General features: G+C 37.2%; 1 protein-coding gene across 1 annotated transcript in view; it reads right to left on the minus strand.

Moving 5' to 3' along the window:
- The window catches only part of LOC110257201 (uncharacterized), a 758677-nt gene that overhangs the window by 252293 nt on the left and 499349 nt on the right, over nucleotides 1-7035 (minus strand). The window lies entirely within an intron of this gene.

Below are 7035 nucleotides of genomic sequence, written 5' to 3' on the forward strand. Positions count from 1 at the left end.
GCTGAGCTACAATGGGAACTCCTTTGTAGGTTTCTTGACCAAGCCTCAGCCAACCAGTTTTTGTTTCTCATGCTCCCCTGATACTTTACATAGGAATCCAGGAGGCAGAGTAGTTTGGGGATTCTTAGTGGGCTATGTTTTCAGAAGGAAAATCCCTGTTGGATAGCAAATATCATTCTGAATTCTTTAGATGTCAGGGCAGAGCTCACAGAAAGTCATTGTTTATGTCTGAAACAAATCTTTATGATGTGATTGAAAATGTTCTCAGTTACTCTAGCTTACTTTTATTAAAAAGTTTAATGTGTTTTTATTTCTTCCAGGCAGTAGATAAAAAGGTGTCACACAAATATTGATTTAAAAGCCTAGCAAGTTTGCCCTCTTTTGCAAATCTTTTTTTTTTTTCACTCTTTGAGAACAAATATATGCTTTCATGGACTTGTGTGTGTGTGTGTGCGTGTGTGTGTGTGTGTGCGTGTCAGGATTACTTTATTTGAAGAAGCAAATGATTATTTTTTTTATTTTTAGGAAATATTTACTATTTTCCAGTTCTATATTCACAAATGAAACGCAGCACTGCAATGTATTATCCAATTTATTAAAATCAGTGCGAATAACTGCACATCACGAGAAAGTGTGCATGAACTCAAAAGTATCCCCTAGGAAATTTGCCAAGCAGAAATTTTAGCACATGAAATTCAGTATCTTGAAAATTTAACTAGAAATAAGATTAAAATGAGAATATACTTGATTTAATGGCATCAAGTCCATTTTACAGGTAAGAAAACTTAAGAGTTTGTAGAATAAACAACTGAGGTCCACAACTAAGCTGATCCCCATCCCAACACTGGGAGTTTCATTTCAGTCCTTAACTGGCTCAACAAAGAGCCATCCCTCTATTTTACTTCTACCAGGTACAGCCTTCCATGATCTCCAGGCATCTTCTCACTTTGAACTGACTGTATAGTATGTTATACTTTTAATTCAAGTGATAGTGAAAACTTACTGTTGTATGCCAAGTACTTTTCTAGGAAGTCTACAAATAGTAACTCAGTTAATCCTAACATAGCTTTCTTATTTATTTACTTATTTTTATTTCATTTTTTAGGGCCATACTGACAGCATATGGAAGTTCCCAGACTAAGAGTCAAATAGGGGCTGTAGCTGCTAGTGCCCACCATAGCTATAGCAATGCCAGATCAAAGCCATGTCTGTGACCTACACTGCAGCTCACAGCAATGACGAACCCTTAAGCCATTGAGTCAGGCCAAGGATCGAACCTGCATCCTCATGGATACTAGTCTTGTTCGTTATAGCTGAACCATGATGGGAACCCCCTAACACAACTTTCTCAGTAGATCCTTATCTCTATTTTTCAGAAAAGAAGACTGAGGCCTAGAGACAGAGTAATCTAGGACCCAGGCAGAGAATAGCTCCAGAACCCCGGCTCTCACCCAGCAAGGGTGAGACCTCTCTATGGCTGTGTATCCCCCACCTGATTGTGTGATCATTAAGTTCAGGAGCTCTTTATTGATAAGCTTTGTATCTCCCATGCCAGATATAGTTCCTGTATAATAGTAGGAATTGTTGCTAAATTAAATAAAAAGAAGGAAAGAAGAAAGAAAAAGAGAGAAGGAGAAAGGGAGGAAGGAGGGGGAATTAGAAGAACACATGGTATTTGAAATTCTGAGCATCTTCTGAGCTGTCCACCCATTTATTCTACAAAGACAAAAAAGCAAACAGACAAATAGCAAAACAACTGTCCACCCAACCAAAGCAAACAAAGAGGTGAACTAGGTCCTTATTTAAATATAACTAATTTCTTCCAGGGCACTGAACACAGAAAACAATAGAGTTTAAAGCCCTGCTCATTTGGTCAATCACTCATGTCCAAATGCCTATTAAATACATACTAAGCTAGCCAGTTCCCAGGAGGCTTGCCCTGTTTTACATTTTTTTAACGTAAAATGATCATCTCTTAACATGCTTATTAATTATATTAATTGTTAACTTACTGCCTTACCCTTCTGGAATGTAAGCTCCACAAGGTACATGTCTTTGCTTCATTCCCCGATATATCCTGGGCACCTACAACCATGCCTGACACACATTACATATTCCATAAGTATTTATTAAATTAATCAATCAATGTGAAAATACGTGAAAACTGAACAGAGCATGGAGCACTTAGTAATGGAAAGGAATTGGCAGGATTTGGGGTCAAAGGGGAGATATTTTAGTGAAGAAAATTATAGAGTCTAGAGTTATTGAGAACTGTGAATGGTATTGCCAACAACCAAATAGGGAAAACAAGAAAAGAGGTTTGAGAGAAAGATTTGGAGTTAAATTTTAACCAGGTTTAACTTGAGATAAATATAGAACATCCAAGTGAATTCTAGTAGGCAACTGAAAATGCCTACCTATTTGGGAATTCCTGCTATGCAAAGGCCGTAGGACCAAAGCATTCAACACCTAATTATGAATGTCAGTATTGGGATAGAGTTCATAACTTATTTCTTGCTCTATAGTTTTCTGTTGTGAAGACTATAAATAGGTTGGAATGTATTTTGAAACTAAAAATAAATACAGTGTATTCTTCAGAACTCAGAGTGCATGCATGTGTGTGTGTATGCATTTGTCTGGCTAGTAGTAAGATATTTGGAGTATAATGTGAAACACCCCTTATTTTACTGATAGGAAAACTAAAGGGAGCTAGCTCAGGGCAATTTTTGTTATATAAATTAGGATTACATTCACTAACTGAGAAATGGAAAGACGGGTGTTATAAGAAAGAAAAAAATTGACAAATCAGAATAGAATTATGGAATCAAGAGTACATGGGAAAATTTAAGTTTTTATAAGGTAGAAGGACAACAGAAAGAGATCCTTTAAGGAACAGAAAAATATGGCTAGAACACAACCATATGACAATTGATATTCTCAGAAAAAATATAAGGCAAGTATATCAGTCAGAGCTCTCCAGAAAAATAGAACCAATAGGAGCCAATACCTACATATGTATATCCCATCCTATCCTATATCAAGAGATTTATTTTAAGGATTAGCTCACGTGAATACACGGGGCTGACAAGTGTGAAAGTTACAGGGTAAACTGGAAGGCTAGAAACTCAAGCAGGAGTTGTTGCTTTAGAGTTGAGGCAGAAGTATTTCACCCCCTTCTCCTTCTTTTCCTTCTCTTCCTCCTCCTTCTCCCACTCCCTCTGCTTCTGTTTTTGCTCTTAAAGTCTTAAACTGATTGAATGAGCCCACTCACATGGAGGGTTGTCTGCTTTACTTAAAGTCAACTGATTGTAAATGTGAACCACAATCTAGCAGCAACGGATATGGGTTTGACTAAGTAACTGGGCATTATAACCTCACCAAGCATGGACATAAAATTAACCATCATAGCAAGAATCTATACAAGGTTCAGGATGAGTAATAAGGCCAAGGATACAGTTAGTCAAAAGTAGCTCCTGGTGGAGTTCCCATCGTGGTGCGCAGAAATTAATCTGACTAAGAACCATGAGGTTGAGGGTTCAATCCCTGACCTCGCTCAGTGGGTTAAGGATCCAGTGTTGCCATGAACTGTGGTGTAGGTCACAGACATGGCTCAGATTCTGGCATTGCTGTGGCTGTGGTGCAGGCCTGCAGCTGTAGCTCCAATTAGACCCCTAGCCTGGGACCCTCCGTGTTGCTGTGAGTGCAGCTGTAAAAAAGCAAAAAAAAAAAAAAAGTAGCTCATGGTATGTATCTTGCCTCTTGCTGAGAAAGGTAGAGGAGAGAAGAATGTGAGAGCAGAAGATGGGGCAAGGTCATAGTGCAAGTGAGTGCAGGACATAGGTGGACACCAGGAAGATCACTGGACCAGAAACCAGAGCACCTGGTTCCCATTTATTAGTTCTTTTCATTTGGTCGCAAGTAACACCATTTCTCTGATCCTAAATGGCATTAATTTTACCTGTTCCACTGCACCAAAAATACGTTTTCAAGTCAAATGAGCTAATGTATGGGAAAGATTTATACATGTATTTATATATGCATCTATTACAGCTATTACCACTATCAAGACTTTACAAGCACAAGCCTAGTTTAGTCCAATAGAGATGGAGTTGTGTGAACCTGTGAACTTAAGAGATACATCAAATACCAACATTGAAAGGATATTGTCACCAAATGCCACAGTCTACTTTATGTTGCCCACTTTGTTCTCTCAGTCTTATCCATTAGAGCTGCACAATTAGAGGCCACTGTTGCTATAACAAAGCATCAATAGCCAGTTTAAATTCAAACCATAATCTGTGTGAAAATGTGTTGCTTTAACCAGGTTATGGTGATCAATATGGAATTAAAATCTACAAGTTCAAATGAGACTTCGAGTTATTCTCTGAGTGAAGATTTAGCAACAAAGACTGCCGAGTATTTAATCAAAAGGTGATTCATGGTTTTAATCCTATGTTATTATTCCTTCTTCTAGCTTTAGGAATGTTTTAGTAATCAAAATGTCTACATGGAAGACAAATAATTTGAAAGTCTTGAGTTATTGGAGGTTCACAAATTATATAAGCAAGCTACATTTAAGCATAATTAATAGCATATATTGTATTGTGATTAATGGGTTGAGGGAATGGCAGAAGAAAATATTTTTCTTTTTTCCAATAAAAAGAGAAACATCTATGTATATATACTATTGACTTTAATGTATTTGTGGATCAGAAAAAAAGCATTATCATTACACAGAAATTGGAAGAAAAAATTTCAAGTTCAAATAAAAGACATCAGCAACAAGAATTCAAATCTTTACAAACCTGACATAACAAAACTATAGTCCAAAGTAAAATTTATGAAAATATACCTGTTAGCAAGTACATAATTGTGCTTTTGCCACCAAAGCACTCTTTATTGTTAATAAATAGTTTCTTTTAGTAACTACCTTACAAGTACATTTAAATATTTATGATCATTATTTGTATATAATAAAAGTTGGAAGGTATCCTAGGTAAAATATAAAAGAGATACAAGTCCATGCCAGTGGTGCAGCCAGTAACCCAGGGGCACTTTTGTAAAATGCTCTCTCCCCATATCCATATAACACTTTCTCTTCTTTTCTCCCACCATCACACCAATCCAGAGTCTTATCCCCCCTTCCTCGATTCTTGCAGAAACCTCCACATTCACAGTCAATGTGGTTTTTCTATACTACTGCCAGAATGTTTCTTTCAAAATGCAAATGCCAACCATATTGTGCCCACGTATGCCCCTTTCGCACTCTCCTGATTAAAATGTCAGCAGCTCTCCATTGCCTTTTAGAGTGAGGACAAGATACATAGTCTAATTTCCACCTGCTTTTCACATCTCACCGTCCTCATCCCCACTACTAGGTCTCTGCTCCCTGGAGTTTTCCTCCCATTCCTGCACAAAGGTTCCTTCATGCAAGAACTCCTGCTATTCTTTTAGATCTCAGTTCAGTCCTGACTTCAGGCAGGAAGTAATTCCTGACCTTCCCAAATGGGCATCTCACAGCAGTTTCTTCTCCTTTAAAGCACTTACGCTGTTATAGTTTTCCTATTTTCATAGTTATCTCTGTAATCATTTGAGAAAGCTGTCCCCCTCTAAACAGAGGCTCCACAGCAGGGTTCCTCTCACTGCTAGGTGCACACACACAAACACACACACACACACACATACACACACCATAGGTACTTTTTCTCACCTTTAGAGCTTCAGATTCTAGAACAGTGTCATGCCCAGAACAGAGTTTCAAATGCTTAGTTGAATTAATGAATGGTCTCCGACTGAGTTCAAATGTGAATTTGTCATCAGTTTGCTTTCCTTAAGCTTATGTGAACCTACATGAACTAGAAATTATTCAAAGTATATATAAGATAGTGCATATGAGTGGAAGACAGTGACAAATGCATTCAATTCAGCCAAAATAATAAAAGAATATTTCCTGACACAAGTCAAAAAGCTGATTTTTTCTAATCCTGTCTTAGTCAATACTTTCAAAAGTTATATTTTTAAAAAAATTCCACCATAAATACAGATATTTCTAGTACCACATATTGAGGCTAAGAATATACTAAAATTTATTTAATGAGATTTGGTTATATTCCAGCCAAAACAAATGTTCTCTCCTTTCACCATACATGGCATAATTCATGGATCTTAGAAATCTGTCACAATTATCAATATTAATACCTGAACTTCATCTCTTTAGGATAAGGTCACATCTTTCTAACAGCCTCTGGTTTCAACCTTCTCCACCTCCTCTTAAAGCAAGAAAGGTAGTCACACGCTCAGCAGCTTTAAGGACATTATTTAAGTACCATTTAGATGTACAGTCCAATGGTCACTAGATGCCTGAAGCCAGGATTATTGGAGACTGCAGTTCTTGCTATTGTGCATTTATGGAACTGGAGCAGGAGGTATGAGGGAAGAGAAGAGAAGAGGAAAGAAGAGAAATTTTTAAAAAGAAAAAGAAGGTAACAAACAACCCAGAAGAGATTATCAACCATTTGTACCATCTTGATGACAACATTTGACAAGGCTCCACTCCAAAGACAAAGGCATATCCCACAAGGAGGGGAAAGAATATGAGCACTGCCCATCTCCCAACACGGAGAACCTTTCCTTTTTTCACAGAGGCAGCCCACAAGTGACACTTGAAGTTTGAAGTTTAGGAAAGGGCAGTAATTGTGCTCCTGACATGGTAACACTCCTATAAGCATCAAATCAAAACAAAGAACTACCATAAGGAGGAAAACATGTATTATTACAAAAAAAAAAAAAAAATTCACATACACCTAAAATACATACCTCACAAAAGATAGCTTTCTTCCTAGCTTTTCTTTTTCAAAATTTTGAATGCAAGACAAATGCCTGTAACAATAGTTAGAAAACTACAATATAAATATACACTTTGTGGTCTTTACTGAAACCTGCACTTGAAGTTATAGTTCATGGTGACTGCTTTAGAAATGTCAGTGCCACAACAAACTCAAACTTTTCATAATTTGAGGTATTGCCCAAGACTGA

The sequence above is a fragment of the Sus scrofa genome, chromosome 15, assembly GCF_054392235.1.
Source record: "Sus scrofa isolate SSC_HxYL_T2T_F1_AM1 chromosome 15, Sscrofa_HxYL_maternal_Yorkshire_Landrace_v2.0, whole genome shotgun sequence".
NCBI lineage: Eukaryota > Metazoa > Chordata > Mammalia > Artiodactyla > Suidae > Sus > Sus scrofa.